We start from the raw sequence: 16,459 nt of genomic DNA on the forward strand, positions 1-16,459 counted from the left end.
GGAGTGTCAGGATTTCACCACAACACTTTCCTAAATGCAGCTGCCAAATTTGCACTATTGACAAGTCCGGATCATTGCCCCTAATATGGCAACCATGTCAATTGAAATTTCTTTGGCAGTAAAACTCTCATTCTACAGGTACTTCATAACACCAGAATGTCACATTTTGTCCACTTTCAAGAGGAGTCACAACTAGTCAGATTTGGAATATTCTTTGAACAGTCAGATATCGGTTTAGTTGAAAAAAAATCAATTCATTTATAAATAAGAGTTGGAATTAATGCACGCAAACTTTCACAGCTCTAGTCTCATTCCTTCGTAGTCAGCATACTAACTTTCAGTCCACCCTCGTATACTCTCAACTGCTTTAGATCAAGATATAGGTTATATTTTCCATTTTTTACTTGAAATCGAAAATTCCCTATTTCTTTTTTTATCAAACTATTATTCTTATTACTAGCCACCATTCCCCGAATATCTCTTTAATAGTGAAGGCAGTCGTTTATTGAATCTCAGAATGCAGTTTTATGATCAGAAATATTTTCTCTAGGGTTACAAACAGATACCAGTGCAAACGTTTTGTAAAGCTGATGAAGATAGAGCAATAAAATACATTCATTATGTGTTCTTGTGTCAACCTCTATAATAAATATTATATGTTAAGTTCATCGATCTTGAGAAAGTTAAGCATACACGCAGGTGAAAAATTTTAGTTTGTCTAAACGTACGTTGAGCAATTGCGTAGCTGGAGTTATTGTATTAAAGTTTGAACTTTTGACCAAGAAATATTCTCATATTTTCATACAAATAACATATCTTTGCTTACAGTAATTACCTTCGTATTCATTATATATTCCTTCAGCAAGTGTGATGGAGGTGATTGTAAACTTACAAGATCAGATTTTGATTGCAACGTACACACTGGAAAACAAATATTCAACATTGTCTGTTATCGTTAATTTTTCTCGTAATTTATTAAGTGTGATTTATTTACTATTTATGTCTAGTTATCATTTTCGCGCTCATGTACTAAGTCTGTTAACACCAACTTATTTAAAAATTTAGTGTCGTGTACCGAGTCAATAGACCAATAATCTATACGTTGTATTCGTAAAACCAATATTCAACATAAATTCCGATAGATTGCTAAATATTATCAAAATATGTTCTTTGTGGCTCGTCTTTTATTACAATGTTGTTGTCGATTTCGCAAATGAAGACAAATTGATTTTATGCCGTTTGGTACACTATCGAGATGAAAAATTCAATACTAATTTAAGAATATTCTCTAGATCTTCGTCGATATTAAGATCTTCGTTCATTAAATTGTTATACACAAACACGAAGACCTAGCAACTTCGTACATAATTTTAACGATAGTAAATTATATTTGATGCTTCTAAAATATCATCTTGAAAATATATTCATCTTTATAAATGAATTATTACGAAAATGGAAAATACACATTGTTTATTTTTTTCGCTAACGTGTTTCAAAAATGTTTTCGTACTCTACTCACCGAGTTTCTATTCTATATTAAAAAGATATATGTAATTCATTCATCACCTGGATAATATCAACATTGATAATTGGTACCCCAATGATCCCCGATACTTAATTGTGTGTTTTTCTACATCTGAAAATGTGGTCAATGTTAGACTGAGTGAGGCAATGGGCAGCTAGAATCGTGAGCATGCCGGGCAAAATTCTTTGCAGCATTTCGTCCGTCTCAGTTTAAATTCCGCAACGGTCGATTTTACCTGTCGAGGTCGATAACATAAGTAATAGTTGAACGGTGGTGTTGATGTAATCGACTTAGATTCCGCTACTGAAATTACTGACCTTGTACTAAAACCTGAAACCAATATTATTAGACTGAGTAATGTAATCTACGTCAACCATTACTCTTAACATATAAAAGAAAATAATAATTTGAGGCTATTGATCTTCGATCACATTTACGATCATGCTTTTGTGAGTCTTAGAAATCATTTAAATCCGCTGGGTAATGATGATAATAATATATGAGCAATTTGCCGTTCCCCAGATTAAGTAGATCTGTTCTATCAAGAATATATATGAGAATTGCTCAAATGTCAGATACCGAATTAATAGGAATATATGGTTAGACAACGAAAAGCAATTTACCCTCGAGATGTTTATGCCGTAATATCGAAAGCAGGTAGTAAGATGAAAGCATACAATATCAAGAAGAAAAACATGAACAAGCTTCAAAATTGTTAATTCATAAGACAAGTCATTGAAGTCGAAGACTAAGTCTTTAATTCTGATGATAAAATTTCTAACACACTTTGAACAACATTTCTCGAGGCGCACAGAAGTCTATTGAAGTAAATAATGGTCAACACGAAGAGAAAATATTGCAAAGTCAGGATATACATATATATATATATACATCTATACATACGTGAGCATATATATATATATGTATATTTATATATATTTATATTTATATTTATATTTATATATACATATATCTACTTGCGTACGTGTGTGTGTGTGTGTGTGTGTGTGTGTGTGTGTGTGTGTGTGTTCTGTCAATTAAGCTTATTAAAATACAGAATTCTCATACCACCTTGATCAGAAAGCCACCATGCGAAGATGAAGCCCCAGTTAACATGATATCCACGATACATGAGAATTTATATTCAGTATAGAGTTTTCAACATCATTAAGACGTCGTTCATTTTTCTTAAACTTAAGATTACATACTTATTTTAATATATATATATATATATATATATGTAAATCTGATTAAATAAATTTTTATACAAACATACACACACGTACACACATACATACACACACATATATATATATATATATATATATATATATATATATATATATATATGTGTGTGTGTGTGTGTGTGTAATGTTGAGTCTAGAAGCTATAGCTAATATAATCTTAAAACCTAATTAAAATGCGTGATTTAAAACTTCGGTAGAGTTTTATAATATACCTTCAACAGTGTACATTCTAGCAATTAGCGTTCTCTCATTTTGTATATTTAGACATAAGCGAATAGTGATTACGTTGCTTACTCAAATAGAAACTATATTACACTATATACGCAACGGTAAATATAATATTGCTAATTTTGAAATAATAATTATTGTTCTGTAACGAAAATCAATTTTCGTAAATAGCTCTCCGTAACAAGAGATTATTCCATTTATTAATATCTTCTTGGTGAATAGGTTTATGTGTTCCATATTTTTTTTTACCAGCAACACTGGTCAGCATTAATAACGTTATTTGTTACATGTCTTCTGCAGCTCTGCAGTTCAGTCACTGGCTCATAATAGTGCTGAAGACTTGAAAAACGGAAGAAATTCTGTAAGGTTCGTTACAGAGGGAATTTCCGAAAACGTACATCCTTTTCTGTTTTCCTCACCGGTATTTAAATCTCTCTATGATAACACGTATAACCGATATATAAAGACACAACATGAATACATATGCTCACATATGTATATATATATATATTTAGTTTCAGCTCAGAGCTGCGGCCATGCTGATGCACAACCGTTTTCCGCTACGCTGTTATTACTAGGAACATCTAATATGTGGCACTTGATGAAGAATGGAGCTTGATATAGCTACCCTCATTTGCACCTCTTGCCGTGAGGTAGGCTCATCTGGGACTCTCGACAGGAAGAGGTCCAGCTTTGATTTTAAAAACCCCTACATCTACTTTGTTACTTTGTGCAAGTTCCTCAGACACTTTGGGAGAATATGAAAAAGCTGTAGGCCCTTGAAACCCAGGCCGTTGCAGTAACTGGTCCTGAAGCGTGATGGCATTGCTGGGATTTTTGGCACTATGCAGTGTCGTCCTGTTCTGGCATTAGTGTAGCTTTCATATGCGTGTGTGCGTGTGTGTGTGTTGAACCACTGGACTCAACACGTTTTCTTTTTTCTTTTATTTCTATTTGTCGAAGAGTGTAGGCTCCAAACGTAGATGGGTTTTCCATTTCTCCCGAGCGCCAAACGAATACATTTGCTTGTTGATCCTGCACCTGTGTTCATCTTTGTTTTTCTATAACTTTGACCTATATACATAGTCGCAGGCGTTGCTGTAGGTTAACAAGCTTGTTACCCAACCACATAGTCCCAGTTCAGCCATACTGTGTGCATAAAGATAATTTTTTAAAATTTCATTAGACATTCTAAAATACTATTAAATTTTATTTAGTTTTAAAAAAGGTAAAATCGGACAAAACTTATGGGATGACCTGATACATATATGTATGTATAATACGGCGAGCTGGCAGAATCGTTAGCACGCCGGGTGAAATGCTTATCGGCATTTCGTCTGCAGCTACGTTCTGAGTTCAAATTCCGCCGAGGTTGACTTTGCCTTTCATCCTTTCGGTGTCGATAAACGAAGTAGCAGTTTGGTACTGGTGTCGATTTAATCGACTGGCCCCATGTATGTATGTACGAATGTTTGTAGGTATTACGTATGTGAACGGGTGTACATGAATACAATTCTGCCCGCAGTCATATCTGCATGAATAGAGAATGTTTATTATTAATAACAATGTAAATATATGTATTGTAATTATATGAATGAAAGCTATGATACAATCGTTGCTGGGAATTGGATGAATGTAGAGGTTGAGAATTAACTTTTGTTTTTACTTTCTTGATAGTTTGCACTTTTCTTGTCTCTGGTTATATCTTTTATCTGAGATCCCCACCCTTGACCATTCGATGCTGCATTCCTGTTTCTATGCTGTTATTTCTGCTGCTGCTCCCAGTTTATTGTTTGGTACCTTTTTAATGATGTGTTTCTTCTGAAGTTTGCCAACCGATATCATTTCATTTCTTTTGTTTAGCAATGATTTCATTTTAATGAGCTGCCTACGTGTAAACAGCATGAAGCTTTACTGTTGTATTTACAGAACGTGTTTATGAACTTTAGCCGACAGGGTATATATAAAGTTAGATAAACTTAGATATGTTTCGACCAAAGATTGGCCCAGGCCATGTCTAACTTAATAGCACCACCTGATAGGATTATTCGAATCCTGTTTAAGTCAAGTTTTGTTCAACTAGTGAGTTCTTGTTGGGTGAGTTGTATCCAATAATGGGTGGCTTATCTGGTATTCTTTGAAGGAATCTATCCAGACTCTGTTTAAAGTTCATGGATAAGTATGAGCATCTTTTAGTTATTAGAAATAATTTTATGCCCACAAAGACATTGCTTACATCAGTATATGTGTGTAATATTGATTAAAATCAATAAACTCGAACAGTATAGTATCAGATCGACCTAAAATTCTGTGTGTATATCCTTTTTTTTAATTTACAGTTGGATTTATTAATCGAATTATTTGCCAAGTGTGCGTTATTATGCAAATCGGTCGATCCACTTGAATTAATACATTACAAATAGTGTGTTCCAAGCAGTACATCCAAGGCAGACACAAGCGCATCTGATCTTTTTGTGATCTGTTCATAAATATATTTTACAAAGTAAAGCTGTTAACATCTATGTCAGCATAGTATACCCTAAAAGTGTATATATTTCCCTTTACAATACATTATAGTATTGTAATCATATGAAATTTGTGCGCTCTGCATATTATGCAAGTCTCTGAATATTTATACAAGAAGTATCGGCATCTATTATTGACAACTTTATGCTAAAATGTTCCTTTCCTTCAAGTTCCAAATATACTTTGACATAGAAATTATTTCTCTCGAATTTTATGAGTGATTTCAAATGTTTTGGTCATCTGACTTCGAATATTTCTTGTTTTAATAATACTTTGTAGTACTTGCATGGCTTTCTCTTCTAATATTGGTACAATGAAAATTGCATTTTTATAGCAGAAACTCAAGCTGAACATGCACAAACGCACACTACTAAATTTACGATGTCATGAAGTATTTATTTATGTAGGAGTTACTCTTCCTTAACTTAAACAATACGATGTAAAAGCAATATGGGGATAACAGAAAGTCAATTGAAAGACGACTACTGTAATCATAATCCATCCTTACACACACCAAAACCTGAAGAACAGCAATTAGGAAACTACTTCCAGGATCGAATAAATGCAAACGTGGAACGCCTAGAAAAAAAGATGCAATATAGGTGTAGAAGTGGTTGTGTGGTAAGTAGCTTGCTTACCAACCACATGGTTCTGGTTTCAGTCCCACTGCGTGGCACCTTGGGCAAGTATCTTCTACTATAGCTTCGGGCCGACCAAAACCTTGTGAGTGGATTTGATAGACGGAAGCTGAAAGAAGCCCGTCGTATATATGTATGTGTATGTGTATATGTTTGTGTGTCTGTGTTTGTCCCCCCAACATCGCTTGACAACCGATGCTGGTGTGTTTACGTCCCCGTAACTTAGCGGTTCGGCAAAAGTGGCCGACAGAATAAGTACTAGGCTTACATAGAATAAGTCCTGGGGTCGATTTGCTCGATTAAAGCGGTGCTCCAGCATGGCCACAGTCAAATGAAAGGGATACTGAAAAGAGATTCTTTTGAAAGGATACAAATATATTCGTCCATTAAATTATCTAAATTTTTATTCGACTTATTATCGCTTGAATTCTGAAATTCCAAGTCACTACTTGGTTAAATAATTCAACTTTAAATCTGTTGACTTAACAACTCTGTTACCTCATGCAACTTGTTTTTAAACTATGGAAATTACGTCAACACAAGATTAAAATTTGCGCACATCGCAATGTCTAGTTAACATTATTAATTAACTCTAATAATGTTATGCTACTTTTTGCTAACAGCAATTAAGTATCATTCCTGATTCTAAATTCTATTTTCTTAACTTCTGAAATGAAATTTTTCTATTAAATAGGTGTTATTTTGCACCGATACACATATATTCACTACTATAATTACAGAAAAAAAAAGCAGTGTGTTGTACATAAAATTCATATTCGTGCAGATGAATGGAGGCATGATATATAAGCCTGTCCTTACAACAGTATATGGCTAAATATGCAAAATCAGAGATAGCACAGATTTTTATACTTCGTTTGGAATCAGACCAAAGATTTCATAACCTACATCGGAACTATAACAATATGTGTAAATGTGTGCGTGTGAATGTCTGAGCATGTGAATGTATGTGTGTATATATATATATATATATATATATATATATATATATATATATATATATATATATATATATAACGGGAAGTTTTACGAAAATAAACAAAAGACGAAGGCAGGTGGAGTACAAACAAACAAATGTGTTAGTATGGCCGCTTAGGAATAGAAATAGAACAAGTCCTTTAGGTTACGAGCCTACGCTCTTCGACAGAAAGATACACAGAAAAAAACAAGGAGAGAACTATCTCCATGATAGGTAACGATCTATCATGGCGTCCTATATATATATATATAATATATATATATATATATATATATATATATATATATATATATATATATATATAATATATATATATATATATGTATGTATATGTATATGTATATGTATATGTATATATATATATATGTATATATGTATGTGTGTGTATGTTTGTATACATCAGCTGATGTACCCGGTAAATCCCGAGGATAAAGATGTTCTATTGAAACGCCTTATTACCCTGATGTAAGAAAGCAATTTCGTTATAACAGCCACGAAAAAAAATGTATTTTCCGTCGCGGAAAAGTACAAAAACTGTCAGCTGGAGGAGATGGAGATTATTGGATGTTGGCGAGAGAGGTTTTCGGAGGTTGGCGAGAAAGTAATCTGACTGTTCATGGCATTTTAAAGGTAAATGGATATGTAGGTGAACAGATTGACACACAAGTAGATAGATAGGTACATAGGTAATACGGACAGACAAGTAGGCAACCTCCCACAAACACACACAGAACAAATCTGAAACACATGACGCAAACACATACACATAGACACTCTCGATCACGCACATACAAGGAGACAGAGATACACACACACACACACAAATATACAGACACATATAAGCAAACACACAGACATACACAAACACGTGAATATGCAGAATACATACATACAGATAGACATACATATATGCATAGACAAGAACACCAGCACATTGATGCACACACATGCGCACAAACAGACAAAAAGAACGCAGCTACAATAACCGACGGAATCAACATCCGTTGGAGGAGATGGAGATTATTGGATGTTGGCGAGAAAGTAATCTGACTGTTCATGGCATTTTAAAGGTAGGGAAAGCGACGAAAATTTTCGAAGAAAAAATATAAATAATAAACGAGTGTAAATTAAACTGTTGCGTGTGTTAGATAATAAGGACTTAAGGCACAATGTGTGTTTGAGTGTGTGTCTATATGCGTATGTGTGTGTGTGTATTGCTATAAATTAAGGGATTACTCCAAAAACATTACCGGCTTGCTCTCCATTAGTTATTCAAAATATGTTATTCAACATTTAACATATAAATCAGTAAAGTTCTTATAAGATACGAAATTCGAGAAATATTCCATTGGGTAAATCTGAATATATTTCATTAACAATATAGGTTTACTGCTGTAGAAAAATTGACAATAAGAAAAATTAGGATTAATTCGAAATAGCAATAGCATTACCTTTAATTCGATAATTATATACCGCCTTTTAAGACCAACACGTTTCGATTGCACCGATTAGTAATCGTTACAATTGCAACTCTACTAGAAGACGGTGCAGGTTCTGCAGTGTCTTAACTTGATATCCCTCGGTATGGCCGCTTAATGATATTCTTTTATAAACACTGCGCCGTATAACTGAGAGCTTTCCGTTAAGTCAGACCACAAAATACTCTCTAATTCAAGTTCTTATTGGATAATCATTTCAAAACCTTGTATAGTTTATATCATAATTTTTCACGCATGCTTCACAAATATGAATTTATTTATGCGCAACCATCTTAATGCTTACTCTTTTCTAGAATTTATTACCTTAACCTTGGATATGAAACTCCTGGAAAATTCTTCTAAACATAAATCACATTTATTGGTTCCAGTTTTGTATGGTTTTTCAATACAACTTAATTCCCATTTAATCGTATAGTCCTTGTCACTGTTCTTAAAAAACCAGATTAATTTGCTAAGATTCCTTTCGAACTTTTTATTTTTGTCATTAAATGATCTGAAAGGATTTGCCAGTCTCCCCTTGAAAATGAATGTTTTCCCACCGAAGTAAAATATTTCCTTACCCTCAGATGTAACTATATATCTATATATTGCATTTTTAGTTTTACTCTTACTTCCTACATAACAGGTTTCCCATTTAGGACAATTACAAAGATAGCCTTTATATTTCCCTCAGATTTAGTTTCAATTTGATAATTCATTGTAGAATTAAAATTAATTCCCAACAAGTTCCTTATTACTATTTACTCCTTTAGATAACGTTATGCTTCTTCTATTCCTCGATGAATTTTTATTCGAGTTGACGTCATTTCTTACGTTAACTTGAATTATTTCCCTTTGCATTACATTTAATTTGTTAGCGTTCCCTATTATTTGCGTTACTTTATCCCATTTGACGTTATTATGCTTCGAATTTATTACGCTATTCTGATCATAATCGCTTTTTTGAAATTTCGATATTATTGTAATATTATGCGATGCTATAAATCGTGCAATATTATGGCTAAGACAATAGCCCGATGTAATCTTATGCCTATTAAAAATCTCGTTATGGTTGTTGTTTCTTGGAAATATTTTTGAATTGCTATATTAAACAATTATGTGTGTGCGTATGTTTATATATGCTATAAATGTGTATATGTTAAATGTATATATTGTATATATAGCAATATTCAAAAATGATGTGTGTATATATATATCATTAAGATCGTGGAAAAACCAAGGAGCTCCATCATATCACAATTATGTAGGAGGTACATGCACCAATGAGAACGGCATTGTAAGATTAACATTGGAATTATCTGTAGAACTAGGAATGTAGTCTACAGTATAAGGTGCATACAGAGTGCTTGTAAAGACAAGAATATAACATGCATTGGTGAGATATCTAGAAGCATTGCGGAGAGACTAAATGAATATATGAGACAATATGACTACATAGGACAGTCCTCCATACTCTACCAATATGCCAGAGACCAACACAGAAGCATACCGGATCGGCTTGACATCCGAATTTTATCCAAGCATCCGAAAGACTCAACGCTCAGACAAATACATGAGTAAGTCCTCATAAATGAAACATCCCCAGTACTAAATAGGAGATATACGTAGAAGGTAGTGATACCCCAATAGCCACAGTTTAGACATACACAGGTAGATTTGTTAGGAGGCTGTTACGTAGACGTTTATATAGAATGTAGGTAAATGGATATGTAAGTAAACAGATAGATAGGTACATAGATATTATGAACAGACACACACACACACACACATACGCATACAAAAAAGACACATATCCATATATAACAGACGCACGTATATAGTCACACAAACCCATAGTCATAGTCACACTCAGGCATGGACACGAGAAGACAGACGTACACACAAAAATAAACACACACACACACAAACATACACACATGCATACACACACTCACACACACACACATATATATATATGAAGATTGACTGTAACCATAACTCGAATTATTACGAATTGTACAGCCATGAAACGATCGTAGTGTTTTACTTTTTATCTTTTATTAAACTTTTAATACTTTTGATATATATTTAAAATAATATAAATTAATTAATTTTATGTATTGGCTTATGTTTTTCATTGTTTGATTTGCCTAATAGTGTTTTTATTTCTAATTTAATATAACATAATATAATATATTTTACTATAAAATTGGATTTAATCCTAAATCTCATTTTTCCCTGTAAGTTTGGATTTATTCCCTAATATTTTATTATTAATATATATATATATATATATATATGCATACAGACATGCATACATACATATATACATATGCTTATACACAGATACACTGAAGCACACACATGCGCACGAACAAACAAAGAAAAAGAACGCATCTCCGATAACGACTATTGAAGAGGTTGCAAGAAGTGAGGAAAAGTTAAGAGAAAAGAACTAAATGAGTGCAATGAGTCTCCCCTGACACTAGAAAATATGTTTCAACATACGAATTCGCATAAAGAATCATGCAAACCAAATATATGAATATATATATATATATATATATATATATATATATATATATATATATATATATATATGTTTCTTTATTAGCCACACAGGGCTGAAAACATACGGGACAGATTACAAAGTAGAGCTTTTAAAAAGTAGGGTAGGGTTTCGATCAAAAGGGACCGTAAAAGGGAAAGAAAAAAAACGATCAAAAATGATCGTGTATCACAGAAATGTCATGATCTAAAGTGTAAAGGGGGGAAGCAGATAAGGTTTATCCGTGTAAAGATAAGCCTACGAAAAAGACCACGGTAACCTCGGACAATAATGTCACATGTTAACACATTTGTTTGCAAGTACGTAAACCTCTGCTTTAAATTTTTCCGGGTTCCTAGGATTATGCTCAAGGTGCCTTCGTCATTCATACGTGCCATCCTTGTTACATTCACCCATCTTTTTTTGACATATACACTAGACAAAACTTGCCTCTCTACTCTCACTTTCCTTTTCAAGTGATACTTGAAGAAGTTGATGAGAGATTGACCAGAGAGGAAAGTGTTTGTCTCCAATCCTTTCAGACGCTTCCACTAGATACATTCCTTTGCTATTGCCACAAGAATGATGAAAATAGCTCTTCCTTCCCGTTTGAAGGAAGGAGGTGTGACAATATTGACGATAGACTCGGCTGATAAACCGACTCGTCCCACACGTGACAGCAGTCGTTCGACATAAGCCCACAGGTTGGAAATTGTTGGACACTGCACGAGTGCGTGCAGAACGGTTTCGTCGCTCTGACCACATCTCGGATAGGTCGGCCCCGTGTTTCTCGAGCCGTGTCTGTAGAGCTTATCCCGAACGGGTAGCAATTGTCGGTAGCACTGCCAGGCCAGGGATCTCTGGAAGTTGTCCATGAGTCCTGGCCCGAATGTCGTCCTGAACGGGCGGGTCAGGTATTCGACCTCCAGGTTCGTCCCGAGCTCGTCGTTGTACCTCGTACCTCCACCTCCACTAATCCCCTATAGAATGCTTTGGTTGTGTTGAAGTCACTGAAGGTCGACCCGGGACGGCAGAGTTGCTTGAGAGCAACGCGACACTCGCGGTGCCATTCACCCTTCCTCGGCCTCTTTTTGATCCAAGACTGCAGTTCGGTCATGGAGACTAGTTGCGGGAGAGCGTGCCTCACAAACAGCGACCGCATCTGTTCACCGTCGTCTACGTAGAGCCGGAGATGTCGCAGTCTCAGCACGTGTCTGTGCATCATCAACCACGGCATGCCCAGTCCTCCATTTATCGGGTGTTGATAGCAAAGATAGATAGATAGATAGATAGATAGATAGATAGATAGATAGATAGATAGATAGATAGATAGATAGATAGATAGATAGATAGATAGATAGATACATAGATAGATAGATAGATAGATAGATAGATAGATAGATAGATAGATAGATAGATAGATAGATAGATAGATAGATAGATAGATAGATAGATAGATAGATAGATAGATAGCGAATTGCTTCAGTGTATCTTCTGAAAAATTGCACGGGGACTTCTTCAGAGATAATGAGTCTTTAGAATAATTCTGCTGTTACGGAAAGCATCCTAGTAACACCCATAGCCACCACCCTTCAAGAAAGTCGGTAAGAAGTTGCTTTTACTCTCCATATGACAAGTCAACACGCTGAGATGTTATTGTTTACTAGGGACTATTACCTAACCAGTATATGGTATGTAAACTATATGGTTTGTAAACAGTATATACAAACTATATACTGTTTGTATATTGTTTACAAACAGTATATGGTTTGTAAACTATACTATATTCATGTAGAGATTTGGTAGTTAAACAACCGGTATATGCTTATATTTATATGCAGCCACTATAATGCTTATGTAAATACTCAGTAGTTATGTAACCGATATATGAGTAGTACCTATTTATCTGGTTGTGCAACTAGTGCGTAGTTAAGTAAACTACTAAGTTATAAATCGAGACAGTAGTAAAACTAAAGTAAAAATTTGAATAAGGATGAAACGAGAGCGTTCTTGGAATTTGTTTGTGTGCCGATATGCTTTGAAATGTTTTCTAAATTGTTATTCCATTAGTGAGTATATAACTATCTCTATTGTATTCCTTCGATAGGCAAACTGATCGATATCATTTGTTATTATAGTCAAAAGACATTTACTCACTTTCCCCTTCCCACATCCCACTTTCTTTCTCTCTCTCTCGCTCTCTCTCTCTCTCTCTTTATCTTTTATCTCATTCTCACTTTTTTTTGTTTTCACCACTCTTCTCATAATCCTTCTCTCTCTCTCTCTATGTTTTTTTTTATCTCTCTCTATCTCTATGTCTACGTGCTGTTTACACGCGGGGATTCTTCGTCTCTTTGATGTCGTATAAAAAATAAAAAATAAAAAACAGAAAGGAAAGAAACCCTTCCTTTCCATCAAGCCTGCTTACCTCCCCCTGCACTAAATCTCCTTTGTTACGACCTTGACTCACTGTTTATTCCGATATCTTAATGTTCGACTCCAAACCTAATTTTCCTACATTTATTCATTTGACTTACCCATTTACTTATGAGGATGATGATGTTGACAGTAGTCGTGGAGATGATGGTGATGATGATACAGTGGCTACAATAAAGAAGATGTAAACGATAAGGATGATGACGACTACAGTCATTTGTTTAGACTGCTCCATTTACGATCATTTTTTTTTGTTGATGATGATGTTGTTGGTATCATTAATATCAACATCGCCTTTCTGTTCTGTATCATCTCTATCCACTATCATCATCATCATCATCATCATCATCATCGTCATCATCATCATCACCATCATCATCATCACCATCATCATCATCACCATCATGATGATGATGATGATCATCATCATCATCATTATCATCACCACCATCATCATCACCATCATCATCATCATCATCATCGTCATCATCATCATCACCATCATCATCATCACCATCATCATGATCACGATCATCATGATGATGATGATCATCATCATCATCATCATCATCACCACCATCATCATCACCATCATCATCATCATCATCGTCGTCATCATCATCATCATCATCATCATCATCATCATCACCACCACCACCACCACCATCATCATCATCATCATCATCGTCATCATCACCATCATCATCATCATCATCATCATCATCATCATCATCATCATCATCATCATCATTATCATCATCATCATCACCGTCATCATGATTATAGGTGTCAACGTCAAGCACGTCCAATACCTAGCCCGCTTGAGAAACACCGCGTGCTCACTCCATATGCTAGAAATGGGAGCCACATCGCCCCCAAGTCCACAATCTCTGGATACTTTTTAATAATTGAATTTGTGGGGAAATCGATGGTAGCGCTTGAAGTGCATTTAATTACGTGTCCGATCCACCGAGAATGACCAAGGGCTAAATAAAAACATCATTACTTGCATTAACATAATTATATCGATCGTAACATCATTATTATCATAAAGATCACCGTCATCATCATCATCTCTTACGTCGTCATTATCGTCAATGTGTATCGTCATCATAATCTCCATCATGATAATCATCATCATTAATTCCTCAGATGTCTGCATTCATCATCATCATCCTCGTCATCCCATCATACCCGTCGTCATCCACCAGTATCTCTGTTGTCTTTATCATCCTCATCGTCATCAGCATCATCATCATAGCCATCATCATGATCATGATGATGATGATGATCATCATCATCATAATAATCGTCATCATCGTCATCAGCACCATCATAACCATCATCATGATCATGATGATGATCATCATCATAATAATCATCATCAGCAGCAGCAGCATCATCGTCATAACCATCATCATGTTCATGATGATGATCATCATCATAATAATCGTCATCGTCGTCATCATCATTATCAGCAGCAACAGCAGCAGTAGCAACAGCGGCAGCATCAACTCCTTAACAATAATCATCTTTCAATTCTATATTTGTCTCTTAAACTATTTACTTAGGCTACCCTGACAATGGGCGCTTAATTAAGTGGCTGAGATTTAAAAAAAAAAATAACGTCGTCTTATAATCTATAGCAACAGGAGAACAACAACTGTATCCACAACAACGCCAACATCCTACCGAAGAAACAACCGCGACGCTAACCCCGATGTAACAACCTCACCATTAGCAACATCAACTCTAACAGTAATAATTCCGACAATAACAACTGTAACGATAACAACGATAACAAAATAAATAACAACAACAACATCAGTTACTGTCACATATGTAGCTTCTACATCAACAACTCTGATAAAAAAAAAATTATAACAAAATCAAAGCTGATACAACATCAACTTCACTAACGATAACCGCATCAGTAAAATGAACAAAGAGATACAGTAACTCTAACATCAACATTAAGTACTGTAAAAGCGACGCTAACATCAGGAACAGAGAGCAGTAAATGTAACGACAATAAAATAAGCTGTAGCAAGGAGAACAACAACATGAAGAGCATTTCAGCATTTCGCATAATAGCAAATGGGATGTTGGTTTAAAGGGGAGAGAGAGAAAGCGACTTCCCGAAGTTAAATTTTAAGAATTTTTTTTTTATTTTAAATTATTACCTTGTATATGTTTAGTTGTTGAATCGATAATATATGCATATTTACAAAGGAATATTTCCAAGTATGTATGTATGTATGTATGTATGTATGTATGTATGTATGTATGTAAGTATGTAAAGTTAATCCAAACATGACAACACAAAGACAAAACACAACAACGCGAGCGAGGACGTGAAACAAGTATAGTCTTATTGGACGCTCAGGAAAGGAAAGAAAGAAGGAGGATTTAACGTTTCGAGCAGAGCTCTTCGTCAGAAATGTAGGAAGAGGAAAGATCAAAGGAAGGGAAGACGGCGGAAAAAATCGGCAACGATACACACGCGGTCACATTTTATATGTATGTACGTATGTATGCATGTATATATGTATGTATGTATGAACATGCGCTTTCGAGCATACATTCTTCACACGGGGTGGTTGGGGCACCATACTGATATTTAATATGTTGTTACAATATTAAGCGTTGTTAAGACTAGTATTTTTCCCGCTCTGAGTACGTTGTTAGGTAAATATTTATACACACTCACACTCTCGGACACACATGCCCACATACGAGAGGATAGAGGTGTACGCGCTTGTGTGCGTATGTATATAAGTTCGTATGTATGCAAGTATTTAAATATTCATTTCAGTAGTAGCTATAAAAAGGGCAC

General features: G+C 34.8%; 1 long non-coding RNA gene across 1 annotated transcript in view; it reads right to left on the bottom strand.

Moving 5' to 3' along the window:
* Positions 1-10,194: 10,194 nt before the first annotated feature.
* Positions 10,195-16,459, bottom strand: part of LOC118762373 — a 19,882-nt gene continuing 13,617 nt past the window's right edge. Inside the window, exons 2-3 of the long non-coding RNA XR_004998116.1 lie at positions 13,628-13,632; positions 10,195-10,327 (exon numbers count right to left, since the gene is read on the bottom strand). This is a non-coding gene — a long non-coding RNA (uncharacterized LOC118762373). The remainder of the gene's footprint in view (positions 10,328-13,627; positions 13,633-16,459) is intronic.

Source organism: Octopus sinensis, linkage group LG2 (assembly GCF_006345805.1).
Source record: "Octopus sinensis linkage group LG2, ASM634580v1, whole genome shotgun sequence".
In the NCBI taxonomy this organism is placed as follows: domain Eukaryota; kingdom Metazoa; phylum Mollusca; class Cephalopoda; order Octopoda; family Octopodidae; genus Octopus; species Octopus sinensis.